Source organism: Alligator sinensis, unplaced genomic scaffold (assembly GCF_000455745.1).
Source record: "Alligator sinensis unplaced genomic scaffold, ASM45574v1 scaffold209_1, whole genome shotgun sequence".
Classification (NCBI taxonomy): Eukaryota; Metazoa; Chordata; order Crocodylia; family Alligatoridae; genus Alligator; species Alligator sinensis.
The window spans coordinates 1,722,253-1,735,455 of NW_005842184.1; positions in this window are offsets into that span (position 1 = coordinate 1,722,253).

Consider the following 13,203-nt stretch of genomic DNA (forward strand, 5'->3'; position numbering starts at 1 on the left):
CTTTTCCATGTTAATCTGATTTTTCCCAAATCTAGACCAGTAATAAACTGGTTAGTACCATAGAATGGGAAATGCTGTCACGCTGAACATATGCTCCTAAATAATCATTTCAGAGGATGCAGACTGCCTGGCAGGAAAGTGTAACACTTGCCAATAGGCGAAATCACCCACAGTGTCCCTTACTTATTAATAATGCATTGATTTATGTTGCACTAAGCAGATGAGGTCTATCGTTACCTTTATTATTATAGGAGGCAATTATATCCTAATGAGACCACAGAGCTAATGAAGAAACTTGGATTCACCAAATCTATCACTTGCTAAAAGCATCTTGTGTGAGACAGGCAAAGACTATTGTGACTTAGAGAGAGAAAAAAATGCATTTTATGTAATTAACACCTGTAATTGCAGGAAAACCTCTAGCAGGCCCAAGAATGGGGTAGGTTCTTCCAGAGAAGTCCTCTCCACGCACCCCTCCACCACCTAGACTAATGTATATCCAAAATACACCTGGACCATTCTGGGCCATCCCCAGCCAGCCATCATCTTGCTTTTAGGAAGCTTCCTGAAGCCAGGTGTGTACTGGAAGTGGAAGACTTCTCTTTGGAAATGCCGATCTTGAGACAGCCCAGAGAGGATCAGTGTGAGAGAGGACAATAAAATAAAGGACATGGAGGGAGATTTCCCCCTCAGCATGTCAAAAAACCCATGGTGGTGGGTAGGAATGTGCTCATCCAGGAAGAGCACACGCCACCTGCAGAGACCTCCTCGGCCTGGCAAAGGGTTGTTAAACCCAAAAGCTTGTCCAAATTTCCCCCCCAACTATTTAAGTTGGTCTAATAAAAAACATCAGATTCACTCAAAGAACCTTGTCTGCCAAATGAAGAAAACAGTTTCTGGGCCATATGAAGAAGAAAAAAAGTAGTTTGAACTGAAACAATTTTAAAATGCTTTGTTTTGTTTTGTTTTCACCGAACCCTTCCCCATGAGCCCTCTGCCTCACAGCTCCAAGTTGTGTGTTGAAGGAAACATACTTTTCATAGATGTCATAGACATCAGGGCTGGAAGGGACCTGGAAGATCATCGAGTCCAGCCCCCTGCCCGAAGGGCAGGAAGTCAGCTGGGGTCATAGGATCCCAGCAAGATAAGCATCCAATTTACTCTTGAAGGTGTTCAATGAAGGCGCTTGAACCACCTCCGGTGGCAGGCTGTTCCAGACCTTGGGGGCTCGGACAGTAAAGAAATTCTTCCTTATGTCCAGCCTGAAACGATCTTGAAGTAGTTTGTAACCGTTCGATGCTGTCATCCCTTGGGGCGCTCTGGTGAACAAACGTTCCCCCAAATACTGGTGGTCCCCCCTGATAAACTTATAGGTGGCCATCAGATCACCCCTGAGCCTGCGCCTTTCCAGGCTAAAGAGCCCCAGGGCTCTCAGCCTGTCATCGTAGGGTCTGCTTCCCTGACCTCTGATCATGCGCGTGGCTCTTCTCTGCACTCTCTCAAGCTTCTCCACATCCTTTTTGAATGGCAGAGCCAAAAACTGGATGCAGTACTCCAGCTGTGGCCTCACTAAGGCCGAGTACAGGGGGAGAATGACGTCCCCCAACATAGCAGTGCCGAGCCTATAAGGATGCTGCGGGTTTTTTTTCCCAAGGTGGAGAACCTTGCATTTATCGGCGTTGAACACCATCAGATTCTCGTCCGCCCACTTGCTGAGCCTGTCCAGGTCAGCCTGGATAACCTGTCTGTCTTCTGGTGTGGATGCTTTGCCCCAAAGTTTGGTGTCATCGGCGAACTTGGCCAGTCCGCTTCTGACTCCAGTGTCCACATCATTAATGAAGATGTTGAACAGTATGGGTCCAAGGACAGAGCCTTGGGGGACCCCACTGGTCACAGGGCACCATGACGATTGACTTCCATTAATTACCACCCTCTGTGTCCAACCACAGAGCCAATTCCCCAGCCATCGAATCGTGGTAGTCCCAAGTCCACAATTGGCCAGTTTCGCCAAAAGGTGATCATGGGATACGAGATCAAAGACTTTTTTGAAGTCAAGATATATGACATCAATCTCTTCTCCCTTGTCCAGGTGATAGGTCACCTGGTCGTAGAAGGAAATGAGATTGGTCAAGCAAGACCTACCCGCAACAAACCCGTGCTGGCTGTCCCTCAGGAGGTTGGGGTTGGCAGGTCCATTAAGGATGGCGTCTTTAATAAACTTTTCTAAGATCTTCCCTGGGACAGAGGTCAGGCTGATGGGCCTGTAGTTTGCCAGATCCACTTTCCTCCCTTTCTTGAAGATGGGCACCACATTTTCACTTCCAGGAACTTATAAGACAGGCCAGACAAATGAATGGCAAGATTCTCGGGACCACTGAAGGAGTCAGTGCCAGGCGTTAAGCCCACTCCAGGATCGGGGTCGATAGACCTGGCTTCCTCTGCCTGAGGACATCAGAAACTGCATCCCCTGCCTTGCAGGGGAGCCCCTTAACTACAGAGACCGGGCTCTTTGCAGGTGAGGGCTCGCCGTTTCTACAGCTGGCAATATTCGACTTCACAGCAACAGTTTTATATAAGCTCCGGAGTGGGGCCCAGGTTGTCCATCTCTCAAAGTCAGTCCCCTAGGTACCAGGCCAAGCAGCCACCCTCTCTGTCTTGTCCTCTCTCCCTTGAGCTGATGACAGACATCAGATTTCTCCCAGGACAAAGGTTTTTAGCCTGGGATCCTACAGATGTACAAGCCCACTGTCCCACTGCACGTACCCACGAAGCATCCAAGGGAACGCTTCTTCCCAAGGATAGTGGTGGATAAGTTAAATGAAACGTCATTTGTTCCAGGGAAAAGCATAAGTGTAAGGCCTAGGCCGCCCCTAGGTTTTGACTTGGGTTAATCAGAGTCAACTCAAAACAACCTCTGCTTTTACCCTTTGACTCTTCGGGTATTTTATGCAATGTGGACTAGCTGCAATAGGAGGGTCTCCCACCTCAGAGCTCCTGGTGGCTGGGTCCTTAGAGCAGCCACCTGAATGGTGGGAGCCTTGAGTTCAAATCCACCCCTTTCTGAGGCAGGTCACAGCTGAGATCTTAGTTTTCTCGCCATGTGAGACTGCTCTGATGGGCGGCTGCGGTGCGCTCTGAACTGCCCTCTCGTGTCCACGTTGCATGGTACAAAGTGACTCGTTAACCAAATACTGCAAGTCCTCGCACACAATTAAACATTTCAGGGAACCCAGGGTCCTGCCGAGAGGCCAAACTGTGCGAAGAGATGGTGCAACAAGGCCCAGTTTCTGTGGGGAGGGAAGAGCCTGGCCAAGGGGCAAGGGCACAGGAAGCCCACTTGCCTCAAACACCCATTCTTGCCTGACTCAGGCTCTGGGCTTGGTGCCGGTAGCATGGGATGATCCTTCCTCACCTCATGGGGAGCTGTCAGGATAAAGCTCAGTCCTGACCCAGACAGGCAGCGTGTCTCAGGGTGCACCCGCCAAACTGTCCCTGAGAGAGAAAGGAGGGCAGGGACTTACCCACACAGGCTGTCCCGTGGTAACCGTCCATGTGCATGCTCTTATTCTGCGGTAAATGAAAGCTAACCCCTCATGTCTTAGTTGCTCCTTGGTGCGCTCCACATGTGCTCTCACTTGGTATCGATGGCTGACACCTGGAGAAGCCCCTTTGTCCTCTTGTCCCCTGGCAAAAAAAATATTCAGGTGCATATCCATAGCCTGGTAATTGTCCAGAATCAGTCCTGAGGTTTCCAATCTATTTCTTATTTAAGAAGCTTGCCTTCAAACCAAACCAAACCAAAACCCAACCCCAAAACAACCCCCTGCCCCCAACTTCTGGCAAGGGGTTGGCTGCGAGCAGTTGCTGCTTGGAACGTGAGTGATTTCAAACGGGTGCATCAGTCACAGGGTCTGGTTCCTGGCCTTCCGCTAGGTAACTAGCTGCTATGGTCAGGTGTGCAGCATGCACGAGCACCACTTGGTGCAAAATTCACTTTGCTATTTCCTTCTTTGCTCTGCCCTGTATTGCAGTTGTTACAACACAATCCCTCCATTAGTCAAACGCAATTGCAGACCTTTGTGTTAGACCAAAACCCTCATAGCTTGCATCCTGAGAGCTTTACTAGGCTTTTAGCTGTGTTTGCTTGAAGTTAGGCCATGTTAGTATAAGCAAGGCTAAGGGAAGTAGCATAAAACAAACGAAAACTCCTTGAAAAGATGAGCCAGTCGTAGGACTTCAACATTTGATTGCAGGTGCAGGTCATGTTCCATGAGTCAAGTGCACCTCCTTTCTGACCATATTCATTGCAGTTTCAATCAAGTCAGGATGCCCTTGGTTGATGAAAAGGATCTCAATGCTCTGAGGTGGGTGCTTCTGGCATCCTTTGCTGAGGTTCCTGCCTGCAGATGTAATGAAGATCTGGTCCCACTTAAACCTTAGTCTCTGAATTTAGACTGGCCACCTATTAGAAGTCTTAGCATTTGAAGATGTAAAGAGTTATTCCTGCTTGGAATAAAAGCTGTAAAGCTTATTCCTGCTTGGATTATAAAGTATACCTGGGTATGTACGGTATTGTTCTTTATAGGAATTCTCCAGTTACGAATACTACTAGCAAATAAAGTTTGTTTCTGTATTCCCTCCACTGAAGGACTCATTTTGCATAAGAACAGGGGCTATGAAAAGAAACCCTCAGACCCTGCCAAACCCACTCCATCAGTCAACAGAGTCAAGTTAGCTTCCTGAAAACTTTCAGTTGTATTTCTAACAATATTTGCTAGCGGGTGCAGAAGAAGGGAGCTATGTCAGGGAATCATAGACAGCGAGGGTTGGGAGGGACCTCAGGAGGTCACATCTAGTCCGCTCCCTGCTCCAAGCAGGACCAGCCCCACCTAGATAAATTACATCATCCCAGCCAAGGCTTTGTTGAGCGGGGTCTTCAAAACCTCCCAGGATGGAGAGTGCACCACCTCTCTGGGTAAGCAATGTCCTTGGCAGGGCTGGGGCTGGTTTCCTGTTACATTCTCCTCCCAAGACAACATCCAGCTTTGCTCTTGGGAATTTACTTCTAGACTTGCTTTGGCTAAAATGGCACCAACCCAGAGCAGGGAGAAGCCCTGACTTTGCTCAGGGCTGGACGCCTCCTTTCAGCTGCTTCCATCGATCGTCCTCTCTTCACTGCAGTGCTGGGCATCCCCACTTACATCGTCCGCTGCCAGGGCTGCTCCCACTGCTGCCACTGCTTGAGAGTCACGGGCCATCAAAATAACTTGGTAGTGTTTGTGTTTCCACTGGAAAAATGTCCACCTTGCTTAGCAGGCCAGCAGCAGGTCTGCCTCGCTCTGCGGGCCGCCTGGGAGCAGCAGCCTCGTTCAAAGCTGACGGCGCCCGGAGCATGCAGCATCCTCCTGTCAGCGCCCATCCCCGGAGAGCTTTCTTCCTTGCAGAATGGACGCTGCGGTGCCGTGCGCTCGGTCTCGGGTCCCATCACTTATATTAATGTCACTAGTGCAATTTTCCAGAGCTGTGACACCAGGCTGGGGGCCAGGGGCTGGGTATTCCCTCCTTCCTTGGCCCCACTCCTGTCCCAGCTGGCTGTGCAGTGAGACCAAGAGCTGTTGGTCACGCTCGTGTATTTGGAAAGACCTACTGTGCCACCTGTGAGATGAGGTGCAGGTCTAGTTTATTCTTAGAGAATGCAAGATTTAGCTCACAGCAAAATATGCAAAGATGTGGGTGAAAAGTGCTTCTCTTTCCTAGTCTTTCAGTAAAACCAAGTTAAATCTTCCAAGAAGAATTTTTAAAAAATGTCTGAGGCTTCTTTATTTTGTTTTTTTTCTCTGTTGCTAGAAACGGTGCCATTGCTTTGAGGGCAGTGTTTAAAGCAGTATTCTCAACTAGCAGGATCCGGACATTGGTTTTTATGCGCTTGGAGAGAAAGAGGTGCTTTCCGCTCTGCAGGCTGCACTCGGACGGTGTGGAGGTGCTGGAGCCGTGGTCTGTGCCTGCAGGCGCCGGCTGGCCTGGTTACGCTGGCTCTGACAACGGCAATATGAGCAATGCTGGTTAGTGTCAGGCTCTTGCGGTGTCTTACAACCTGGTGTCCTCGGTGGAGCCCAGCCCACGCGGAGCGGACTGCAGCAGCGGTTCCTCTCCCCATCAGCCTGTCTCTCATACAGCTGCGAGCCTGCCTCAGGATTTGGCGTTGCCCCCTGCAAAGCTATGTGCTGATTGGAAAGATTCCTTTATTTAATTAAGAGGCATTTAAAGTTATAAGCAGACACCGTTGTCTGACAGCCAGTTTGCTTCCGTGTTCAGTGAGGTCTCTGATGGCTGGGGGATTCGTTTGCCTCAGTTGTGATCTCCAGACAATGCCTCCAGCAACGTCATTCCTTGATCTGCCCATCCAGCCTTTTTCCAGGCTATGATCACATTGCCCGTAGCACTCATTAAAGCTGCCTTGTTTGCTCGCTGCTCCCACCCTGCTGCCTCCGGCTCATCCGTTTGCTTAGCAGTTACTTCTTGGTGTGGGGTCGGTGCAGGGAGTGGGATCTAACCGACAGGTCACAGGACGGGGACTCAGTCTCGCCAGCCCGTCTTCTCCCAAGAAGCCTCATGCATCTACTTGCACATCCATTCTCCATCTGCAGAGCGGGGCTCGCACTTCCCACCTCTGCAGGGCTAACCCATTAATGAGTGCAAGGTGCTTAACCAGCGTGGCCATGAAGGGCCTGCGGGTGCCGGTCCAGGGCTCCAGAGCGCGAATTCGCCCACTGATTAGAACAGTATCTCTGTCCCTCCAGGAGTTTGTAGGCTTGTCTTGTCATGAGCCTGCTACCATTTGCATGCATGTAAGCAGACCTTTCGAACAAGGAAGCAGTGAAGCTGGTGGTCCATGGTGCATCTGTATCCAAATACGTGCCTGACTGCCTGGCAGCAAGAACTGCTGGAGCCAGGTAAATAGCACATGGCTTTAACAGAGGTCAGGGTGGGGAGCGCCTGCCCAGAGGAAGCTGTTACATGGGCTGTGTATGCTGCATGGAAGTGGACACATGTTCACACCTGTGACCCTGCCACAGCATCCCCCTGTCAGCAGCAGTTTGCTTTTCCTTTGCACACAGGCACTCACCTCTGACTTAGCAAGCTCCATCAGTTCCTTGTTAATGCAGCCCAGCATTGTCATGCTGTCTGCCAAAGGAAGGGGAAGCAAAGCAAAGGGACTTAGCATGGACACAAGTGATGGGCTGCATGCAAAGAGCTATGGGCTATTGCAAAGAAAGGCCTAGTAAGGACGGGGCGCTAGCAGGAGCCTCAGAGGTAAGTGATATCATTGGACAGTAATGCAGGACTTGGAGGAGGAAGGTTACTAAAGGTCCTGGCCATCGAGTACTTCCTGCACCGCTGCTGCTCCCTCGGGTTCCCTGCTTTGCACTGCTTGACATCCCTCTCCTATCCCAGCCACGATGGAGCTGCAGCAGCAGGTGAAAGGGAAGGCGAAGCAACTGCCCCGAATGCTGACATTATCTGCCCCCGGGAAAAGGCACAGACCCCGCGGTGCTCTGGGAATGCAGGGGAGAGGCCATGCAGTAATGCATGGTCATGTGCTAATACACAAACCCTTTGCGACTGTCCCAGTGCTGCGGGGCGGAGTAGTTCCCCCCAGACTGGGCTTCCCTGGGAGACGGCGGGCCGCTCCTCCTCCCCAGCTGGACACCCGTGATGTCTGCACCCCACTCAGGAGTTGGGGAAGCAGCATCGTGCTGGGGGGAAGAAAAGGAGATCAGAACTGCCATGTCCTGGGTCAGACCCTGGGTCCATCTTGCCTGGTCTCCCGTGTCACACCGCAGCCGTCAGCAGAGGCTGGAAGGGACGGTGAACAGGGTAGGACCAGGGCTTTGTCCCCTCTCCCTTGCAGCCACCAGCATTTCAGGTCCAGGAAGGTCTGATGCAGAGATGGTGCCCCTCGCCCCCGTGCTCAATAGCCACTGATGCCCCTTTCCTCCCAATCCCTTCATGAATCTGGCCCAAATCGCAGTGGCAATGAGTCCCACACTTAAATCCCACAACGAGTGGGGGGGGGGAAAAAAAACTTCCTGGTGGTCGTTTTAAACTTGCTACCGACTAGTTTCATGTTGCGATTCCTAGTTCTTGTGTTCTGAGAGACGGTCAATAATAAATCCCTGCTGACTTTCTCTTCACCATTTAGTATTTTGTAAACCCTTCTCGTGATCTCCCTCAAGTGTCTTTTTTGTAGCCTGAATGGGCCTGGCCTCTTTCAACTCTCCTCGTGTGGAAGTCCCTCCATAGCCCCCATCATCCTTGCTGCCCCTCCTTGGACCTTCTCTGGTTCTTCTGTATCTTATCTGAGGTGTGGGGACCACACCTGGGGACAGTATTCAAGGTGTGGATTTATAAAGGGGCATGGTGATGCTTTCAGAGTGCTTCACAGCAACGTGCTGGTGGCAGACAGCATCCGCGCTCCAACGGGGGCAAGTGGGCACGTTTCCATTTGCTGCACGTGCAGCCCCAGCGCAGGGCCCAGCGCCCGGGCCATGGTGAGCTCGGAGCACCCCTAGAAAGCAGCAATGGGCTCAGATGAGGCTGCCTATCCCAAACACCAGCTTGAGAGGGCTCCAGGGTCCAAGCCGCTGCACCCCGAGGAGTGGAGGAATGATGCCCAGTTCTCCCTCTGGGTTTCACATGAAGACATAAAGGCAACTGAGAGAAAGCATGTGTGTGTGTCTGTGTGGACGTGTGAGTGTGCACACGCTGTAGTAACCACCAGGTAAACACAGACACATGTGAATGAGAAGAATGAAAACAACAGGTTTGGTGGTGGAGCTGTGGGCTACCTCTTCAGACCCTTTGTCTGCCTCTCATCCTGACTCACCTGACACGGACCAGAATACCAGCCTCTGCTTCTCAGTGGCCTCTATCTTTTCCCAGACCGTCCAGCCTTTCAGTATGGGGTCACACGTGATCCCTACAACCTTTCCTTTAATACCAGTAATGGTTAGTCTGTGGCTACTCCTTCTCCCTTCGATGCTAGCGGGGTTTGGGGGCTCCACTGTGCTCCCAGGGGTCCCAGTTACTGCAGACATGGACACAACAGGACGCATTGCATGCTATGGGGCAAACTGGAGACACTGACACACGGTGCGCACAGATTCCTACCACGCTGGAAGCCGGGCTGGAGCAATGTCGAGCAGCATCGCCTCCCCAGCCCACAGCGCAGGCCACGGAAACCACCCCCACCACCCCTGCTGCCTGAGCAGCGGTCAGCACGTCGGCTTGTGCAGTGAGAGCAGCACTATGTCCCCAGCTCATGGGTCTGGTGCCAGGAGGATCCAGCCCTTGTCCAGGTTTCTGGCACTTCTTTCTTTCACACTTATGAAACAGAATCCAGGACAGGATGAATAACCGCGTACAGACCAGGCTGCTGATCCAAACTATGCAACCGGAGGCTGAATTGATAGATCTGTTTGTGTGCTGTTTTATTTTTAAAGTTGTCAAAGGTGCCCAGAGCGATGGAGGGGTGCTTTTTTGTTTCAGAGTAATGAGAGGAGGAATTATTAAATCGCGTATGTATCGTGCATTTTGAAGTGCACAGTGTTCTGCCCTGCAATTCATTTCTTTTTTACAACAATGAATGCTACTCTCTGGTCTTTGTGACATTTGGACAGGAGGATGGATTGGACAAAGCAGAAGTAATCGCTACAGGGTGTTTGATATGATTCTAACACTAACCCGCTGGATCCTACCAGACACATGCAGCTCCGATGACAAAGCTGGTCGTATTCTGAAATGCTGCAATCAGGGAGTCCAAGGGAGGATTCGCTCACTGCTGGGCCAAGCATCGCCACGTGGCCACTTCATGCAGCTTGGCCAGATATGTTTTTTGCACAAAGCCTTGGAAGCACTTGTTTTAATGCTAGCCCTACGTGCTGAGATGGAGGGGGAGCAAGCAGAGTCCTATGCTTTTGCACTGGAGGAGTCTAAGGAGGATGGCTCAAAAAAAAACCCCAAAAACCTTCTCCAGCAGTTATCTGGGGCGGAGGCATCACTGGCCTGAGCTCCTGGGCTCTCAGCAGTGGTGGGATGACATCCAAGTCACTGGATGCACTGAGCAGGCCACCAGGCTCGTGGCCCAGTGCCTCCAGGGCTGGCTCAAGGCAAATGACACGGAGCTGTTAGATGAACAAAGCACAGCCCATTGCAAACGGCTGGAGAGGCAGCACTTCTGGCAGGTGGAGAGAGTCGGCTGAGTGTCCTTGTGCCTCCTCCCAAGGGTAAGCTGTTTGCCTGAAGTGCATCAACAACCCGGCTGCCATGGCCCAGATGCACCAAGATGGAGGCATAGGCTGGTCACATTGCTTGGTGCCAAGAAGGCTACCGGCATCCTGGGCTGCATTGGTAGGAGCGTTGCCAGCAGATTAAGGGCAGTGATTCTTCCCCTCTATTCAGCACTGGGGAGGCCACATCTGGAGTGCTGAGTCCAGCTGTGGGCAGCGCTGAGGGGTGCGATCCACGCACTTTGCTGCATGCTAGCCGGGGGGGTCCAGTGAGTGTGCTCCCCGCACAGCTAGCCGCCCTCCAGCCGAGGAGATGGTAAAACTGACAGGCCTTCAACAGCTAGGCTGGGTCCTCCCTGAATGCTGGGGACCGATGGCTGTGACAGGTCCGCTCTCATGGCAGCGTAGCATGGACAAATGCATCAGCCCGTGCCAGCCATATGGACACCCTGGCAGATGACAAGAAATGCAAGTGTGCCGATGTGACCTACTGCCAAATGAGGGCAGATTCAGGCACTCGAATGCCTCGAGCGTCAGTATCTACTTTCTATAGTTCGCTGAATTGTGCGCTGTGACACAAGCTAAGTGCAACCTTTATAGTGCTTCTACTGCCCGGTAAAACAGCAAATAAAACCAGTGGTGATTTGTGGAACGAAAGAAAGCACTGAAGTACTCGACGATGAACATAGCTGTGTGATGCAATGCTTCCAGTTCTCCTCATTATGCTGCATCAATTCCTGGTGAAAACTTCCTGCCCCAAAGCGCAACTTTTCAGAGCTAAGGGGTTGCTGTAAAGCATTAAGTAATTAATTACAAGCAACTGGTACCTGATTTCCAGATTGCTGATACTCAAATAGTAATTGAGATTGTATATGCAAAACAGCTTGTGGTAGCAAATGGTTTGCATTACTTCATGGTGACTTGCTATATTTTCCTATGACACTAAGCAGCTAATTGGGTTTTACTGAGCAGGTGGCCCAGAGACAAAAGTATTTTCTTTTTCCCCTCAGTTAGTTGAAATACTGAAGTTTAAGACTGAAACAGTGCTGCTTTGAGCCTTGCCTCAGTGCTCTTTATCTGGAAAGGAAGATAAAACAATTACCTTTATTCCATGACATTAATCAGGTCTGAAAGCGACTCATTAAGGAACCACGCCAAATAACACAAGAGTAGCAACACAGAGCCACAGGCTTAACTATCGTGTGTAGGTGATGCTCCCTCTGTATTTGGTCAGTAACCTTTTGCACCAAAACATGGCCCCTCGGTAGCACGGCCTCTTCCTTCACATCCGTGCATCCCACGCAGAGCATTTCACCTGCACCAGGCCAGCTCCCCTTGCCTGGTCGTGGCAGTGCTGCTGCCTCCTGGACAGCCCACGCACTACTGACAGCATCGCCTTTCATTATAACGGGCAAAACCTGATGGCTAGAAAATGATATATAGAGGTTTGCTTTTAGGAACTGACTCGTAGGTAAAATAGATATCGTATTAGAGCAATGGTCCAGTGCAACAGCAAGGGTTAATTGATTTCTAAAAGCCTGTTTTGTCACAGTTTCACAGCCTTCAGGGAAAACAGCGTGTCTGCAGCCAATGGATATACACATCCTGGGAAATTAGAAACATCCAAACTTTATGTTCATAATAGAGAGAGGCCTGGCTTCAGGGCTACGGCGCCCGCTTGCAAATGCCCTCGGGCTTTCTGGTTTTGGACCAACAGACCAAATTAGGAGGACATTGGTAAAACCCTAATTAGGATGTGTATGTATGATAGGTTTATGAAAATAGGATTTTGGCTGACAACAGAACATGGACAGTACGATGACCCCAGGAAGACCAATTAATGCCCAAAGATGAAGAGTCATCAGAGAAGACAGAATACAAAAGGAGGCGTTTTCAAAGCAGCAAGCAGGCAGGTGACATCAGCCCCGACCTCCAAGGATGCTGACGTTGGACATTCAAGCAAAGACCCTCGAGTGGCGTTTACGTACCGGCCGGCCGGACCGCACGTCTTGTGGCCACTCTGGGCACTGGGAAATTGGAGTAATGTATGTTGTAATCATCGTGCTTGCTTTGCCGGAATTGCTCTTATTTCCTATCGCTGTGTATCAATTAAATTTGCTATTATCACCTGGAGGAGTTGTGGTCGGTCTGAAGGTTGTGCTCACCTGGAGCCAGGTATCGGGGCTGGGTTGTGAATTTAGTGCCAACAAAACCCAACAATGTGTATGGGAAATACAGTAACACATCAGCACAAATTAATGGCAATTATATCAAAGGATTTCATTGCACTGGTTAGAACAATTGCAGAAATACATCAGAATGCTATTTCACAGTGAAAACAGCAGCAATTACATTGACTGTTATACTTCATTGGATAACATTATATTAAAATCTGACATTTTGTGAATAGTTCACTAAACAAAGAAAGTAAACAAGTTAACTCAACATTAAAATAGCATTAAGAACAGTAGGGAAAAAGTGTGGTTGAATGATCTTTAGTTGGAAGAGCAGTAGCTGTAATGGTGTTTCTATTTGTATAGGGGTGCACATTTGCATAGGAGTGGCAAGCCTTCGTTCTGAAACGACATTCGATGTTAAGACCCCCACTCTCATTTTCACTTGTTTTATTAAAATTCTGTTGGTTTGTCATTTCCCATTTTAGTAGGAAAAGGGCGTGTTTGTTTTGTATTCACATGTGAATAACTATTTGAAAAGTCACTTAAATATATGTGTCCCCTATTTTCCAACTAGAAATGTTGTCCCAATGCAACAGAAGCGAACAGACTGATGTTCTTCTGGCTTTCCAACCTCTGTCAAGTCTGGGGATATTCCTGTAAAGTAAGCAAACACTGATGGCCTCAGTTTACAGACTGGGAAATAGTTTTAGCAGTGAAAAGATGGGAAGATGACTCTT